This window comes from Artibeus jamaicensis, unplaced genomic scaffold (genome assembly GCF_021234435.1).
Source record: "Artibeus jamaicensis isolate MK-2021 breed Jamaican fruit bat unplaced genomic scaffold, CSHL_Jam_final contig_332, whole genome shotgun sequence".
Lineage (NCBI taxonomy): Eukaryota > Metazoa > Chordata > Mammalia > Chiroptera > Phyllostomidae > Artibeus > Artibeus jamaicensis.
The window spans coordinates 24,538,475-24,557,499 of NW_026521788.1; the positions used below are offsets into that span (position 1 = coordinate 24,538,475).

Genomic DNA, 19,025 nt, shown 5'->3' on the forward strand with positions numbered 1-19,025 from the left:
AAGATTTGAAAATTAACATCAATTCTCATTCATTACTTGTGGGGATGCAAAATGGTACACCACTATGGAAGACAATTTGGCAGTTTCTTAAAATTTAACATACAATCCAGCAATTATGATCCTTGGTATTTACCCAAAGGAGCTGAAAACACATGTCTACATAAAAACCAGGACACAGATGTTTACAGTACTGTAATTCATAATGGTCAAAACTTGGAAGCAACTAAGATGGCCTACAGCAGGTGAATGAATCAACTGTGATACATCCAGATAATGGAATATTATTCATTACTAAAAAGAAATGAGCTATTAAGCCATAAAAACACAGGCATGAACCCTAAATGCATATTACTTGGTGAAAGAAGCCAATCTGAAAAGGCTATATACTGTATAGATTCCAAGCATATGACATTCTGGAAAATGCAAAACTATAAAGACAGTAAAAAGATCATTACATGTCGGCAGTGAATAGATGGAGCAGAGAGGATTTTTAGGGCAGTAAAAATGCTCTGTGTGATAAAATGATAAATACATTTCATTATACATCTGTTCAAACCCAAAGAATACGCAACACCTAGAGTGAACAGGTAGTGTAAACTATGAGCTTTGGGTAATTATGACATGTCAATGTAGACTCATCAATTATAACAAACGTACCACCTGACAGAGGATGTTAAGGTTATGCATGTACCAGGGCAGGGAATACATAGGAAATCTGTACTGTCCTCTCAGTTTTGCTGTGAACCTAAACCTGCTCTAAATCCAAGGAGACTACAAATGGCCAACAGATAGATGAAAAGATGTTCAACTTCACTAGCTACTGAAATGAAAATCAATGAAATGAAATTAAATGAAAATCACTAAATGAAAATCAAAACTACAATGAAGTTCACCTCACGCATAACAACATCAGTGATAACAAGTGACGGAGAGATTGTGGAGAAAAGGGAACCCTCATTCACTGCTGTGGGAATGTAGACTGGTACAGCCACTATGGAAAAAAACAGTCTGGCAGTTCCTCAAAAAATTAAGAATAGCGTTATCATGTGACCCAGCAATCCCTCTCCTGGGTATCTGCCGCCAAAACTCAAATACATGTATTCACAAAGAGACATGCACCCCTATGTTCACTGCAGCATCACTCACGGTGGCCAGGACATGGAGACAATCAAAGTGTCCTGCGATAAAGGACTGGAATAAAGATGTGGTACATACACGCAATGAAATACTACTAAGCCATAAGAAAGGACAAAATACTGCCATTGTGGCAACATGAATATAACTGGAGAATATTAAGCTAAGTGAAATAAGTCAATCAGAAAAACCATATGATTTCACTCATATGCAGAATATAAAACTGACACTTGCGGACACAGACAGCAGTGCAGTGGTTACCAGAGGGAATAGGGGGCATGGGAGTCTAATATACGGTGATAGAACTGGTTTGGCTTTGGGTGGTGGGCATACAGTGCAATACACAGATCTTGTATTATAGAACTGTACACTTGAAACCCATATGATTCTATTAACCCATGTCACCCCAATAACTTAGAAAAATTTGAGAAAGTCTTTTAAAAAATACATTAACTTCATATAACCCTAACAGAAGCTGATTGAATGAGATTAAGTTTCTACTACTCTGACAGAAAGTTATAAATAAATACTTATTTTAAAAATTTGATTAACATAATATGATCACAACTATGCAAGAAAACACACAGAGAAAATTTACCAAAAACGTAGTTGTGATCAGTTTGGACAAAATGTAGTTGTGATCAACGTGTGGTTGCCTCTCCTGCGTCCCCCACTGGGTGCCTGGCCCACAGCCCAGGCATGTGCCCTGACTAGGAATGGAACAGTCAACCTTTCACTTTCCAGTATAACACCCAAATGAGCCACTATGGGCAGGGCAGTGTATTCACTTTTATAATGACAAAAAATTAACTGTACACAAAATAATAAACCTAAGGCCCTGGCTGGCATAGCTCAGTGGATTGAGCACGGGCCTGTGAACCAGAGTATCACAGTTCGATTCCCAGTCAGGGCACATGCCTGGGTTGCAGGCCAGTTCCCAGCAGGGAACGCATGAGAGGCAACCATACATTGATATTTCTCTCCCACTCTTTCTCCTTCCCTTCCCCTCTCTCAAAAAATAAATAAATAAAATATTAATAATAATAATAATAAACCTAAAACATCAACTCCCATATCATGACAACCTAATTAAGCCTTTAAATGGAGTTGTTAACTACTCTGTAACACAAAAAAAGTAGCTAATTATACATGTTTGAACGTGTCCCATTTTCTAACTCTATAAGCCTCCAGATTTCTCTCCGTGCTTCAAAGGCAGTTATACCTAGTAGTGATATGGGACATCCATATACATTGTCAGAATAGCACACATTTCTGTTTTCGTTTCTCCCAGAGACAGACACATGACACAGGCTAAGCCTGTCACTCGCCTTCATTTCCATGAACATAGCTGCTGGGGTAGGGAGCAGGGAGGGGGGAGGACTTGTAAAATGATAAAAAGCAGCTCTTAAGTGCAGTTCCTAAACTCGAAGGATGTGAATCTGGAGCTGCCTGTGACCATCTCTCCCACTTGTCAAGGATACATAGGAACCCAATCTACAAACAGGAAACAGTCCTGCAGAGACAAACAGTTCCAAACTCCTCACTCCTGAGTCTTCCCGTTATTGCTTTGAATCTGTGACCTACCCCAATAATCCTCTAACCCAGCTAAGAAAGCCTATAAATTCCCACTTTTTTTGTCCAAGCATCAATTACGGCCTTCTCCAAGTCCCAAGAGCCCCTCTTGCATCGGCCAAACTGGCTTTAACCTTAGAAATCCTGGACTCAGAACAGTTCTGGGGCGGGGGTTGTTCCCATTTGGTGCTGTAATTAGCACTCACCCAAAACACTTCGGAGAGCTGAGGAGGACCCAAGGCTGTTCCTCCTCCTCCTCCTCCTCCTCCCTCTACACAGCTCCCTGCAACAGGATTTCAGTCACTTACAATAGGAATTTCACACCCATACAACAAGCATTACTCCAAACTGCCACGCCAACCTAAGTTAATGAAAATACAGACAGCCCTGGACAGCAGCGGTTCTCACAGGGCAGCTATACTGGAATCACCTAAAGGTCTGAGGTGTCTAGATAATTTGCTCAACTTCTCAGGTAGTGCCGCTGCTGCTGGTCTGGGACCAAACTTTGAGAAACACTGGGTGCAAACATGCCTTCAATCACACAAAACGTGCTCTCTGCCTTCAAAATAGATTTTACTACAGCTTATTTTGTGAAAAAAATATTGAATTTCTAATTACTCTAAGGAATAGCTCCTCAAATCAGGAAGAGAAAACATCCCCCTGGGCTCCTCAGACTCCCAACCCCAGTGTTGCCCTGACTCTTTCTCCGCCCCTCTCCCAGCCAGTTGAATCTGTTTTAATACTATGTTTCAACTACATTCTTTCAGAAACCTAAAGTGACATATATGACATAACATAGTATATCTTTATCAATCACTGATTTTTTTTAAAACATAATGATTTCCTTACTGATGAAGTCTCGCTTCCATTTATTTCCACCTTCATTCAGTGAGCAGCTTGCAAAGCAAATCAAATTTACAAGCAGCTATGACTCTAGTATCCAAAAAACATTAGGACTTTAACAAAAATAGTAAGACATAAAATGTCTCCTGTTCTAAATCCTCAAAAATGCTTGAAATAGAACTGAAATGGGTGTAAGAGGATAAAAATCTCCTTTAAAAGGTAAATCTCAGACAGCCCCCTGAGACTTGACAAAAGAAAAGAAAGGAAAAAAAGAAGGAAGGAGGGAAGGAAGGAAGGAAGGAAGGAAGGAAGGAAGGAAGGAAGGAAGGAAGGAAGGAAGGAGAGAGGGAAGGGAGAAGAAAAGAAAAGAAAGCCAAGAGGGGTGAAAGATACAAAGATAAATAATTATACTGTAAAATTTAGCATTGAAACAATATGGATAAATTACTGATAATATTTGGTTCTTGGCTGGATAGTAAGTTCATGAGTGTTTATTAACTATTTTTTATAACATAAGTGTCTATTCCATATAATATTGGACATACATCAATCTTATGTTTTAAGAACTGTAAGAAAAAATGGTATGGAAAAACTTTCCTGGGAAATTTATTCTCAGGTAGGCCTGGATAAAAATAAACTGCAAAGTGTATTATTGATCCAAAATTTTCCTACAATCTTTCCTGTAGGAAAGTCCAGTCCCCATACACTCACAGGTCAATAAAACCTGGGAACAGATTTTAAAACAGTTCTACTACACTGTAAATATTTACAATTTTGATTTTTCAGAATTCACTGAATTGTATGCACAAGTTATTCAATGAGTTACTTGAACAGGGTACCTAACAAATAATTCTATTAGCCTTTCAGTCTAACATTTTTCTTCCAAGAAAAAAAATTACATTTCCAAAAGTTTGTCTTTCCCAAACAACTCACTCAAAAATTAGTAGGGCAGACAAAAGAATGCTTGATATTCTAACCTAAACTTTCTCTGACACTAAAAATTTTCCACAGAGCTCCTTCTAACAGTTTTGCTGCATAACTCCCACAACTGTTCCAAACCTGCTTTTAGAGAGCTCCAGCTTTATTTTTCCTCATAGATATCCCATATTCAACTGTTGGTCTTCTGACATCTGTGTTAGGATTTTAATCTTTTTGACAGTTTTTATGGTCAATGAAAAATTCAGACTCCTAATTCAGGACACTGCAATGTGGTATATATCAAGACTTGGCATGTCTCTTCCATATAAGCCGGATGGATTTTCCAAGACAACTAAGAGTGATTACTAATAGAATTAGTCATATTTGTGCTCTTCCCTATAATCCCTCTGCAAATATTCATTTGCTTTAACTTAATTTCATGAATTCCAGTCATACTTCTCATCCCAAAGAGTACTACATCTTTAGTACTTACAATCTGATGGACAAATGCTTTAATGGCATGACCAACTTTCCTATCAAAAACTCAGAAATCAGCTGTGGCTGGTGTGGCTCAGTGGATTGAGTGCCAGCCTGTGAACCTAAAGGTCACTGGTTTGATTCCCAGTCAGGGCATGTGCCTGGGCTGCAAGCCAGGTCCCCAGCAGGAGGCGCATGGGAGGCAACCACACATCAATATTTCTCCCCCTCTCTTTCTCCCTCCCTTCCCCTTCTCTAAAAATAAATACATAAAATCCTTTTTAAAAACCTCAGAAATCATGCTAGCCTCTTCCCCACAGCTTTCTGCACTATAGCAGTGAACAGTTATGGGCATAATTCCAATTGAACAGCATTTCAAAATTTAACTGGAAAGAAGCTCTAAACCAAGATACCGTCCTTAACTGAAAGTGCTGCACAGGCTGCACTTTGGAGGTTCTTCCAAAGTTCAAAACATTCCCTGTCAGAAAAAAACTGAAGATAATTTCAAAAATACTTGTTTTTGCCCATAGAGCACCTCTAACACCCCTACTCCCTTCCTTCTGGAAATTTCCCCCATTCTACCTTTTTTACTTCCCTGTTCTACTTTTAATTCATCCCCATAGTTCCAACAGGCATTTTATATAGCATGATGCTTCTCCCTAACCAAATGACTAGTCAAAGTTCTCCACTGGAAATTCTGAAAATGAAACTGAGAAAGAAGTGGGACTCTCTGAATGCATGATCTACATAAATAAAGCTCAGGAGAAACTGCAAACCAGGTTTTAACATATAGGTCAAAAAGTGAATGAAGCATATCTGAAAAGATTAAAAATGAAGCAGATATGCAGAAAGACAGATGAGAAATTAAAGAAAACATTCTGATGTTCCAGTTATTCTTGAAGTCTAATCATATCCTTGACCTCAGTTGTTAAGACAACTCCCTATCTCCACAATATTTAAATAAATTCTACTATGTGCTAGTATGTGCTGGGTTTCTGTTTAACACAGAGTCCTAATTAATATAGTTTCTTTTATCAACCCTATATAGTTAATATTCCTACAGGCAAAATAAATAATAAACTCAATGTTTCAAATTTTTGTTTCAATTAAGAAATCCAAGTTCCCTTAAACCAGAAACATTTTACAAATAAATGTAGGCTGACAGGGAAGGTTTAAAAATGAATAAATCTTATTATTTATTATTAAAATGGTACCATTCTTCACTGAGTTTTAAATTGTACAATATACCTCTCAACTATTTCAAATACTTTAGTTAGAAATGCATGCATGTCCTGATGTAGGAAAAAATGTCAGGATTATAATTCCGAAGACGGAGAATACATAAAAATTATTGTTATCAAGAATCCCCAAATTAATAAAAATCATCAAGAATGTCCACCTTTAGGGACTTCCGCCAAGATGGAGGCGTAGGTGGAAACACTGTACCTTCTCGCACAACCAAGTTTAAAAACAACAAAGTTTTAGCAACAAAAACGCAGCCAAACCACAAACAATCAAACTATATGGAAGTCTGATAACAAACCCTTCAGCCAAACCAGTAAGAGGGGCAGAGTCAACAGCAGAGCGGGGTCAGGCAGGAAAGACACACAAGACCGACCCGGGCGCTGGCAGCCAAGGGCAGATCCCAGGTGTGGAGAAGCAGGCGGACCCACTGAGGGTCCAAGGTGGTGGACCCACTGAGGGCTGACCACGGTTACGCATTCACGCGCAGATAAACTGTAAGCCAGTGAAGGAGCGAGCAGTGAGAGAGACCACACAGGACCCAGCAGCAGGAAGCAGCAGAGGGGACTGCCATTGTCCCTCTCTGACCCTGCCCCCACATGTAGCGTCACAAACCAGCGACCTGGGTGGCCCTGCCCTGGTGAACACCTAAGGCGCCTCTCCTCATTCGTAACAGGCACAAACAGATAAAAACATGGCTCAAGAACAACTCAGAGCCCCAGAGCCAATAAATCTAAGCGACAAAGAAATAGCCAAACTTTCAGATGCACAGTTCAAAACACTGGTGATCAGGATGCTCACAGAACTGGTTGATTTTAGTCACAAATTAGAGGAACAAATGAAGGCTACACTAAGTGAAATGAAGACAAATGCACAGGAAACCAATAGTGATGGAAAGGAACCTGGGACTCAAATCAATGGAGTGGACCAGAAGGAAGATACAAATGACCAAACAAAAGAATGAAGAAACACAAATTTAAAAAAATGAGGAGAGGTTTAGGAACCTCCAGGACATCTTTAAACGTTCCAACATCCAGATTATAGGGGTACCAGAAGGGGAAGAGGAACAGTCACAAGTGGAAATCTTATTTGAACAAATAATAAAGGAGAACTTCCCCAATCTGGCAAAGGAAGTAGACTTCCAGGAAATCCAGGAAGCTCAGAGAGTACCAAAGAAGTTGGACCCAAGAAGGAACACACCAAGGCACATCATCATTACATTAGCCAAGATTAAAATGAAGGAGAGAATCCTAGAAGCAGCAAGAGATAAGGGGACAGTCACCTACAAAGGAGTTCCCATCAGACTGTCAGCAGATTTCTCAAAAGAGACCTTACAGGCAAGAAGGGGCTGGAAAGAAGTATTCCAAGTCATGAAATCCAAAGACCTACATCTAAGATTGATCTATCCAGCAAAGCTTTCATTTAGAATGGAAGGACAGATAAAGTGCTTCTCAGATGAAGTCAAGTTCAAGGAGTTCATCATCACCAAGCCCTTATTATATGAAATGTTAAAGGGGCTTATCTAAGAAAAAGAAGATAAAAAAGATGAACATTGAAAGGACAGCAAACTCACAGTTATTAAGAACCACACCTAAAACAAAAACAAACTAAGAGGACAGCTAGATCAGGAGCAAACCATAGAAATGAAGCTCACACAGAGGGGTTAGCAACAGGGGAGTGGGAGAAGGAGAAAGGGGAAGAAGGTACAGAAAATAAGTAGCATAGACGGTAGGTAGAAAATAGATAGGGGGGAGGGCAAGAATAGTATGGGAAATATAGAATCTAAAGAACTTGAGACACATGGTCATAAACTAAAAGGGGGAATGGTGGGGGAGGGGATGTGCAGGGTGGAGGGGAATGAAGGGGGGAATACAACTACTGTAATGGCGTAATCAATAAAATATATATATATATATATATAAAAAAGAATGTCCACCTTTATTTGGTGGTCCCTCTAACAGGAAACATAGTAAGTGAAAAGATAAGGTACCAGAATATGAGGCCAAAATGTGACTGCCAGTAAGTAATGAAAAAAAAATAGTAATAACTTAGATGAAAATGCCTGAGATGATACCTGGCTCATAGAAGACACTTAAATGTTACTTTTGGATGTGGGGAAGAACTCAAGAATAGTTGGATTTGTTGCCATGGGTGTCTGAAGGTATGTGGGGGAAGAAAAGACTTGGAGAATGGTGGGAAGCACACACAACCTCAAACCTGGGGTAAGACAGTAAGAAGACATAAGTAACCGAGTCTATCAGCAGACAGACGCAGATTCTTTATAGTTCAGGAATTTGAGTGGGAAGAGAAGAGAGTTGACAGAGGCAGTGGAAGGGAAGAAGGAAAAGAAGTAAATGTTAAAGTGTACGCTTTCCTTGTTGCTTGTAAATGCTGGTGTCTCCAAATATTAACACATATACTTCTCATCTTAAGAAAGAATTTGCAGTATCTTCTATGGGTTGTAAGATTTGGTTATATTAATGAAACTGTGTATATCCCTGGCTGGTGTGGCTCAGTGGATTGAGTACCAGCCTGCGAACTGAAGGTGGGCAGTTTGATTTCTAGTCAGAGTACAAGCCTGGATTGTGGGCCAGGTTCCCTGGTTGAGAGCAGGGGAGAAGCAACTGGTTGATACTCATCTCACACATCAATGTTTTTCCCTCTCTTTCTCCCTTCCTTCCCCTCTCTCTAAAAAGAAATAAATAAAATCTTTAAAAAAAAACTGTGTCTTTCATAACATGAATATCAAAACACTGGCTGGAGTATTTAAAAAGCAGTAATATAAAAAGCAGCAATCCTTTAGAGACTTAAACTTTTAAAACTAAGTTTGTTTTCTAATTTAGAGTGCTAAATATACATATGAGAAGTTTTTAAGCCTAATTTAAGTTTAAAGAACATATTTAGATACATACACAAAAACTTTAAAACTATACAGTAATTAAAAGAACTCCAAGAATATTTAAAATATCTGAGAAGTGGGTTCACAATCAATTCTCTTCCTTCAACTTCTGCCTTTTCTTTAATAAACATATTGTTAATAGAATATCTCTATAAATAAACAAGTAAATAACAAAGTCAAAGTAGCACTAAAGTGAAGAGGCAAATTCAAATCATGCAGAGTTAGCAAAACCCAAATGATCGGCTCCACAGCTCTACTGGCTGGCACAACACCACCACAAACCCCTTCTGCTCCAAAACAAACTTCATCTATTTTGATTTACACTGGAACTCCTGATAAGAGAACTTTAATGTCTGCACCACTCCAAGGACACAGGGGAAAAGTAAAATTTTGTACAGTATACATTTTAGACTTTTTTAGACTTCAGGAAAGGAATATGAGGTGAAGGAAAACTATTCAAAATGCAGTTTTCAATACAACATCATTAAAGACTGAATTTTTTTAAAGTTATATTACTTAAAAAATAATTTTAAAAAATGGCATTCCCTTTAGAAAAGAATTTTTATACAAACAATAAGCAATCACAGTAAACAACAAAAAATTACCTAATTTACAATAGCAACAAATACATTAATTACCTGAGATGAAACTTCACTTAAATTGATCCTAAAATGTTTAACTTAGAATAGATCAGAGACTATTTTGAAGTTTAAACTATAAACCTCTTAGAAAAAAAATAGGTGTAGATCTTCATAACTTTGATTAGGCAATTAGAAATAATACCCAGACAAGTTTCTTAGATATGACACCTAAAATATAAGAAGCGAAAGACAAAACTAGGTAAACTGGACCTTATCAAAATTTAAAACGTTGCCCTTCAAGAAAGTGAAAAGACAACACACAGAATGTGGAATAAAATGTGCAAATCATAGTTCTAATAAAAGTTTCGGACCTGGAATACATACAGAACTCTTAGAACTCAATAATGAGGATAATAAATTAATAACCTATTTTTTAATGGGAAAAGGATTTGAAGAGGCATTTCTCCAAATAGCCAATAAATACATGAAAAAATACTCAACATCATTAGTCATTATGGAAATGTAAATCAATACCACAATGGAATAATACTTCACAGCCCCTAGAATAGCTACAGTGAAAAAAACATCGTTGACAAGGATGTGAAGAAACTAGACCACTTAGACATTGCTGGTAGGAATGTAAATGGTATAAACTACTTTGGAAAAGCTTTTCAGTTCCTCAAGAATTAAACATAGAGTTACCATGACCTAACAATTCCACTCCTAGATAAACATCCAAAAGAAATGATAACTCACATCCACACAAATATCTGTACATGAATGTTCACAGCAGCATTATTGCTAATAGCCAAAAAGGTGGAAACAACCCCAAATGAATGGATAACAAAATATGATATATCCATACAATGGAATATTATTCAGTGGTGAAAAAAATGAGCATCACAAACATTATGCTAAGTGAAAAAACCTGCCGAGATAAAAAGTAGATTCGTGGCTACCAAGGGGAGGGGGACAGGACTGACTGCTAATGAATCTGGGTGTTCTTTTCGGAGTGATAAAATGTTCTAAAATTTCTTATTGCAATGGTTGCCCAACTCTGTGCATATATTATAAAACCACTGAATTCCACACTTTGAGAGATCAGTTGTATGGTATGTGAATTATATCTCAAAACAACTGTTTTAAAAAAGAAATAACATACATTTTCACTTCACTGGGTAAAAACTGTATTTTGCCATGTATAATGCGCCCTTTTGTGCCCAAATTTTTTAGGGAAAAATAAGGATTCACATTATACATGGGTGGTACTAATTCTGTATCTATATAACTGTTTTTAATTCTTTTATTTATGTTTATGCATTAAAAGTGTAACTCTAGAAAGCAATAACAATGTCTATATGAAAAATATATCCTGGAAACAATAATTGGTTGTTTCTAAATATAAATAAGTAAATAATTGAATTAAAAAATTAAAACGAAAGATTTTTCCCCTGCAAGTTCAGGCCAAAAATGTGGGTGCACATTATACACAGGAGCCCACTATACATGGCAAAATACAGTACATACCACGGGTATAATAATGGGTGTAATAATCCCATGTAAAGGCACACAAAAATGTGGGTGCACACTATACACAGGAGTGCATTATACATGGCTAACATGGTACCTAGGAGTAGGAATGCTGGGTTGTATGGTAAGTGTATATTTACATTATGAAGAACTGCCAAATATTTTTCTAAAGTTACCATATCATTTGCACTGCCATCACCAGTGGGAGAAAGCACTAATTGGTCCATATTCTCATTAGCATTTATTGTCATTTTCCTTAATTTATTAATTAATTTTCTCACTAGGTATACAGTGGTATCTCACTGTGGTTTTAATTTGCAATTCCATAATTACTAATAATGCTTATCTTTGGGGATATTCACCTGCTGTCCATACACTTTGGAAAATTTTCTACTTAAATCTATTGCCAATTTTGAACTAGGTTGCTTACTTACTAAATTTTGTAAGTTCTTTCCACATTCTGGATACAAGTCTTATCAGATATGTGAGAGAGTATTCACTCCCAACCTGTGGCTTGTCTTCTCACTCTCATGAGACTGTTTCCAACAACAGTTCTTAATTTTGATGAAGTCGAATTTATCAATGCATTGATTATATAGCTCATGCTTCTGGTGTAATATTTAAGAAATCTTTGCCTGACCCAAGGTGAAGACAATTTCGTCTTATATTTTCTTCAAGATATTCTATAGCTTTAGGTCTTACCACGAGGTCTATGAACCATTCTGAACTAGTTTTTGCACAAACTGTGAGGTATTTTTTGCACTGAGGCTATAATAAAGGAAAAGATCCTATTTTTAATTATATTTTATTGATTATGCTATTACAGTTGTCCCAATTTTCCCCCTTTGCCCTCTTCATCCAGTACCCCCAACTCCCTCAGGCAATCTGGGTAAAGCAATAAGAAAATCCACCTAAAGCCCTAGCTGGTGTGGCTCAGTGGATGAAGCACCTCCCTGCGAAACAAATTATTGCTGGTTTGATTCCCAGTCAGGACACAATGCCTGGGTTGCAGGCAGCTCAGGTCCCCAGTACCAGGTGTGCAAGAGGCAACCACACACTGAGGCTTCTCTCCCTCTCTCCTTTCCTGTCTTAAAATAAATCAAATCTTTTTTTAAATGTTTTTTTTTAAATCCACCTAAAAATCACTGTTAAAATGGTCTTAAAGATAAAAATGTGAAACACATGACTGAAATATCAATCTAATAAGAGCCATATTTAAATGTAAAAAAAAAAGTAGAAAGAAAATCCAGTCATTCCCTCCCTCAGTGTTGGTGGGAAGTTAAAAACCACGTATATCCCAGACATGGGAACTATCACATATGTCCCTTCTTCAAGCCACAATAAAAACTAAAACCAACCACCCTTCTTCCCTCTTGCCTCATTCTGAACTAAACCTAAGCCCTTGTCCTTGAAGAACCCTTTTGCAGTTTATTTTGAAAGTAAACTCGATTTCATATTTCATATCCATTAGTGCCTTTGTGACACTGTCCAAACATTTAATAAATTCCTAGGCAGTGTCTAGTAGGAGATAACTAGGTGCCCTAGCATGACAGATCTTTTTTGCATATCAATATCCAACTATTCCATACTATCCTTTTGTACTGAATTGCCTTTATACCTTTACCAAAAACAAACTGATCGTTTTTGTGTGTCTGGATTCTGTATTTTGTTCCACTGATCTGTATGCCTATCTTTTCTCCAATACCACACTGACTTGAGTACTGCAGCTATATAGTTTAAGTTGAAATCAGGTAGTGTGAGTTTTCCAACTTTGTTCTTTTTCAAAATCGTGTTGCCTTTCCTAGTTTATTTTTTCCACATCCATTTTGAATTTAGCTTATCAGCTTCTGCAAGAAATCCTGCTGAGATCTGGACTGGAATTGTACTGAACCTATAGGTCAGTATGGGAGGAATGGAAATCTTAACAAGAATGAATCTTCCAATCCATAAATATGAAATAATCTCTCCACTTATGTAAGTCTTCTTTGGTTTAATTCATCAGTGTTTTTTTAAACTTTCAGTTTAAAACATACAAATCTTGGATGCATTTTGTAAAAGTTAATACTTAGTTGTTTCATGGGTTTTGGTGCTGTTAGGATGATACTTTTACATTTTAATTTCCAATTGTTCTTGCTATAAAGAAATACAATTGATTGTTAGATATTGATCGTCCTTCAACCTAGCTGAATTCACCTATTAGATCTACAGTTTTTTAACCTTTCAAATTTTCTATACAGACATACTGTCCATGAATAAAGACAGTCCTTGCTCTTTGAAACACATTGTTAAAAAAGTGAAGACAAGCCACAGACTGGTAAAAAATATTCCCCTATCACATATGATATAGCTGTTCTATCCCCACATATTTATGCAAGAGAAAAGAAGGTATATATATCCCTCCAAAGATGTGTACATGAATGCTCATAGCAGCTTTATTTATAACAGCTGAAAGCTGGAAACAGCCCAAATGTCTATCAACTGGTAAGTGTACCAAAAAAAAATTGTGGTATATCCATACAATGTGATAGACATACTCAGCAATAAAAAGGAATAACATACAACATGGATGAAAATATATACATAATAAAACCACATATACTAGAATGGAGGAAAATAAATTCATAGTTGTAAAGGATGTGAACCTAGATATGTGCTCCCATTCAACACTTATTCAGATTTAATATCAAGTAAAATGTTAGCAGTGTGCTTACATACCATGTAACATCTATGTTTTATTTCTCCTAGGAAACATTTCTCATTAGCCTTTTGATTTTCCCACCATGTGTACTGGGCATATTATAAATGCTTTTAAAATTGAGTGGAATGACTAAGTTAATTACTACTAACCAGGAACCCTACCTTAATTCAACTCCTAATGTTGAAAATTTTCTAATACATTATTAATATGCTCAGTTATTTTCCCCTCCCATTACTTCAAAGTCAGTTTGGCCAATTCTCAAGGATGGAGTAATATAAAGTGTGAATCAGAAAACAGACAACCTGGGTCCAAGATATAGTTCTGCTACTTACTATATCTAGGACAAATTACTTCTTTGAGTACCAGCTTCTTTGAGTACTATTAGCTCTTCATTTGTAAAATGGGGATGATATAAAACTTCCTCGCAAAATTATTCTAATGCTCAAAATTATATAATATGTAAAACAACACTTTATAAATTGTCAACTGCCTTAGTTGTAATCAAGTAGATTTAAACATCTGTTTAGGACCCAGTCCAATTTCCCAAGAAAATCCTTTCAGGGGAAAGAAAAAAAAAAAAACTATTGACATGTGTTTCTTTTCCTTAAGAAAATGCAGCTAGAATAAAAGTGGTTAAAGTTTACTGTAACCATATAGGAGGACACTACTCACAAATGGAGAAGTAGCTCAAATGCCCATCAAGAGAAAGAGACTTAGTGTATCAATCTGATATAACACTATTTAAGTTAAAAATACGTAAACCACCCGGCCAGTGTGGCTCGGTTGGTTGGAGCACTGTCTGGGAAACCACAGGTACGGGGTCCATTCCTGGTCGGAGCACATACCTAGGTTTTGGGTTGAGTCCCAAGGTGGGCACGTGCTAGAGACAACAGTTGGATGTTTCTCTCACATCGATGTTTCTCCCTCTCCCTTCCTCTCTCTCTAAAATCAACAAACATATCCTTGGGTGACGATTAAAAATAAAAATAAATAAACAGATTTAAAAATTTTTATTATGTTGAAATGCAAGCCTTTAACTAGTTTCACAAATATACGTACACATTTCATTTGGTTTATCTCTTACATAGTCATACAACACACACACACAGCCCACTATGAATTATAGGGTTCAAGATTTTACTATAAGAGCAACAGAGCTTAATACCAAAGGCCTGTGCAATTTACTTTTTGTTTACCTTCAAGCATTTTCCGCTTTCAGAGTAGAACCAAAGACATGTTATATGTTGAAGGCAGTGGTGGGGAGGGGCTAAGGGGGAAAATATGATATATGCTTGCCTAGACAATTCAGCAATTCAACAATTCTCCTACCAACCTATTAACGTTTGTCAAATAAACTTCTAGCAAAGGTTTATTTATTATAATCTATATACTCAATCTAGTCAGACTTACAAGCCCAGCTCAATTTTCAGAAATATTCGAATATCGGGACTGTACCATAAAAAAAAAAAATTTGAAGGGCTTTTCCATACTTCATCCCAATAAAGTCATATATTTTATCAAAAAAAAAAAAAAAAAGAAATACTGCCTCAATAAACCTAGATATCCTTGAAGATTAAGTTCACATCTCCTCATTTTTTAGTTCTTATAAGTTTCTGCATATGCTTGAGAGGAGAAAGGAGAGTATCTGTAAAGGGAATATAAAATTCCATTCACGTATGCCTATGTACTTGCATTTTTTGACCCAGGTCCCACACACTCTATTACATTCTCAATGGATTTCATGAACTCAAAGAGGTTGAGAACTGCTACTATGTATTTTACGGGGTACACTTTTCAAATCTGAGAGCAGTAATTATATCTCGGTTGATTATTAACTGCTAAGTAAAATAAGGCTTTCTGTCCACAGAAATGAAGGCTCACAAGCTTTATGAATGCATCCCTGAATTAAAAGATTCACCTGCAACAACTTGGACTACCTAGCTGATATAAACTTTCTTTTTTCAATAGTTTTTGCGCTGTCTAAATTTTTCTGCAATAATTAAAAGTTGTATACAATTTGTCATCTGTTTTACCACTTTAGTTACCAAGACACTAAATACTAAATGGCCAATGTAATTACCTGCTTACCAATGCCCTGGCTTTCTGTACTTAAAAATAAAACTCGCTTTAAGAGGTCAAAGGAAACAGCATTAGCCACCTAAAAAAAAGGCAAAGCAGTCCTTTTCCTAGTAAGTCTATGTTAAACTTTTAAGAAACATTGCCATCAGCTATCCGAAATACTGGTGGGACTTAAGGCATAATGTTTCAAAACCAAAAATGACATAACTTTTAAAGGTAAGTGATAAAACCTATGCTTCCCACGGAACAAGAAAAGTTAAAGTTCAGATTTAAGATTCTAAAATTACACTCACAAAAAGAAATTTACACTCACAGGCTAAAAACCAAAGTTAAAGAAAAATCATGAAACGTCTATTTAAATTTCAAATCAAGGCCAAACATATTCAAGGTTGTTCACTTTCAGCTTCTTGATTTTCTGCCTAAGCTTGCTCCATAAAAACTCGATCAGAAAAATCCCTTTGAAATGTTTTATAAATTAAATTCCAGTGTTCCCGCTATGCGGAATGAATATTTCATTTGATTATTTTAGGAAAAGACTAGCCTCATTCATAAGCTACGTCTAAACCTAAAAGGGAAATATGTTTCTTTCCAGAACCTTAAAAAAAATGACCAAAAGAGTTGATGAAAGAACACTCCTGCCACGTCTTTTCCCCTCCCCCACTCACGTAGTGGCTATTTCATCCCCTGCGAGTGCATTCCAACAGAAAGTCGGAGCCGCAGCTCTCGGAGAGACCAGAAACAGTTAAGTTGAAATTGGCAAGCCTCCCCCGCCTTTCAGATCAATTCCTAAAAGGAGATAGATCTAGGTTCCTATTCATCCCATTCTAAAGCAAACAGTTCAAAAATTCCAAGAGTCTTCTCCACTCTATCCGGGACGCATAGATGTTTAGTTCTAAAAACTGGACTGTATTTAATATATTCGATTATTTAGGAAAATAGTCTCTTGGTTATGGTACCATATGGTATGCTCCCCCTTAAGACATAGAACTGGGGGCCATTCATGTACTCCAACTCAAGGTTCTCACACAACCATGGAATTCGTTTTACGAATGTGGACTTTAAAAGCAGCAAACTGCTGAGAAAGAGGGTAAGGGGAGAAGCTCCTGTGCCTTATTTTTTTTTTTTTCTGTGTAAAAAGAAGGAAGGAAAAGACGGCTTCCCCGAGGACAGGGTGATCTGACAGCCGACTTCCTCAACCGGTCCGCAACTTGCCGCCCCGGGCTACGTCTAGCTACAAGAGCTGCACCACCGTGCGCAACAGTTGAGTTAGCCCCGTACTTCTCTCCCTTCACCCGGTGGCTTTTCGATAGTGGGAAAAATGCCCGGAGGGCTTCGGCTCTGAGCTTTAAAATCCACTGTCCATGGCCACATGATAACCATCTGCTGCCAGGGAAGCCAAAACCCCATGCCCCGCACGCGCGTTCCATCAGCTTTGCAGGGAGGACCAGGTATGAGAGGAGCTCGGAAAAATCAACAGGGTGACTCCTTCCCGGGAAGGAATATTCACGAAAGTTCTGGTCCCCTGGGCGGGGACGGAGGCTACCGCAGCCCGAACAGCTGGCGGCGCCCACCAGCTAAGAGGTGAGAACGGGACCACACACCAGGGCAGAGAGGGGCCTCTGGGCCAGACAGGGGTCGCGCGGCGCAGGCCGAGGGGCCGAGTGCCCAGAAAAGACACTGAGGCTGCGGTGGAATACTGGCGAACCCTCGCCCCCCAAGCCATCCCACCAAAAGGGACAGGGACCAGACCACCAGGTCGGTCCGAGAAGGACCACAGCTGCTTGAGGGACTCGGCCTCGGTCTCCAAGATCCGGGGAGCGTCTCACCTGAGAAGTAGGACGGGAGCGCCTTCTTCAGTCCCCTGTTGCCTGCACACGGGCGGGATACCTACTGCCTTCCTTCTACCCGCTGGCGGCACGACTGGGCGGCAGAGGGAGCCAGTAAGCCTTTTTATAACCTCTAGGCCGCCACGGCAACACAGGATAGGAGGCGACTGCAGACCTCTCTACGTGAGCTCTATCACACCAGCGTCCCGCTGACTGCGCAGGCGCCCGCCCGGCCTCGCTCCCGCCCCCACACCCAGCCCACACCCGTCGCCCACGCCCACACTCTCCGCTTGCCTGCCAAGTCAGGAGGTGGGGCCGGTAGACTGGCCTGGGAGGTAACGCGCCTGCGCAAATTGCTCAGCACGCCGTCGTCCTCGTGGTTACAGCGGATTTGCCCAGAGCCTTTTCACTGTTATTTAGCGCATCAGTTGCAGGATCAGCCTCAGGACTAAGAAATGAAGCCACCAGCAAGGAAATATCATAAATATGAGAAGGGGAGCATAGTAGCCTAAAAAATAAAGCAGAAAAGAAGCTTCCGGGGGAAAGTAATAAAGTACATCTCTGGTATAATACCAAGAATGGTCCTGAGGCTTTTGCTTTTTAAGCTCCCTTTATCACCTCTGCTGTCGTGCAAATCTCGCCCCATCGCCCATCTTTATACTTTATAGGTAGATAATGGACTCTGCGCTTCATTCTCTGGGTTCTGTTCCTGGCCCAGTCCCATATAACATTGGGGGTTAACCTCTCTGTATCTCAGTTTTTTCACGTGTAGAATAGTAGTAAGGGTAGATACCTGGTAGGATTATTGTGAGAATTAATGATAATGTACCTAATGTTCCTAGCACAAGTATAACATACAGAAAGGACTTGGTAGATATTAGATTGTGTTGTAGCATAAAAGACACCCAATGTTGTTTTTTATCTTAGTCTAACATTTTCTTTGGTCATTGTATTCCTAAAAGACGAAAGCCTTACTATCAGGAAGCATACTTTGAAGGAGATCATCTTCCCTTGTCAGAGAAAGGGAAGAATGCCTTCTCTAAAACTTACTGTCCGTCAAAAATCGTTTCTGAAGTTTTCCATGGATGCTAAAAAGTATAGTGATTAGTAATTAACAATTGACTCTTATCTAAGAGGTGGGGTTCATTATACAGATACAGAAATAGAGAAAGGTTACTTTGGGAGCCCTAAGCAACAAGAAAATAACGAGTACTTCTCCCTTGTCT

General features: G+C 38.4%; 1 protein-coding gene across 2 annotated transcripts in view; it reads right to left on the minus strand.

Moving 5' to 3' along the window:
- P4HA1 (prolyl 4-hydroxylase subunit alpha 1) overlaps positions 1-17,887 on the minus strand; it is a 94,112-nt gene extending 76,225 nt beyond the window's left edge. For both annotated transcript variants that reach the window (XM_037130658.2, XM_037130657.2), the window contains exon 1: positions 17,800-17,887. The gene's annotated coding sequence lies outside the window, so the exon portion shown is untranslated. The remainder of the gene's footprint in view (positions 1-17,799) is intronic.
- Between the last annotated feature and the right edge of the window lie 1,138 nt (positions 17,888-19,025).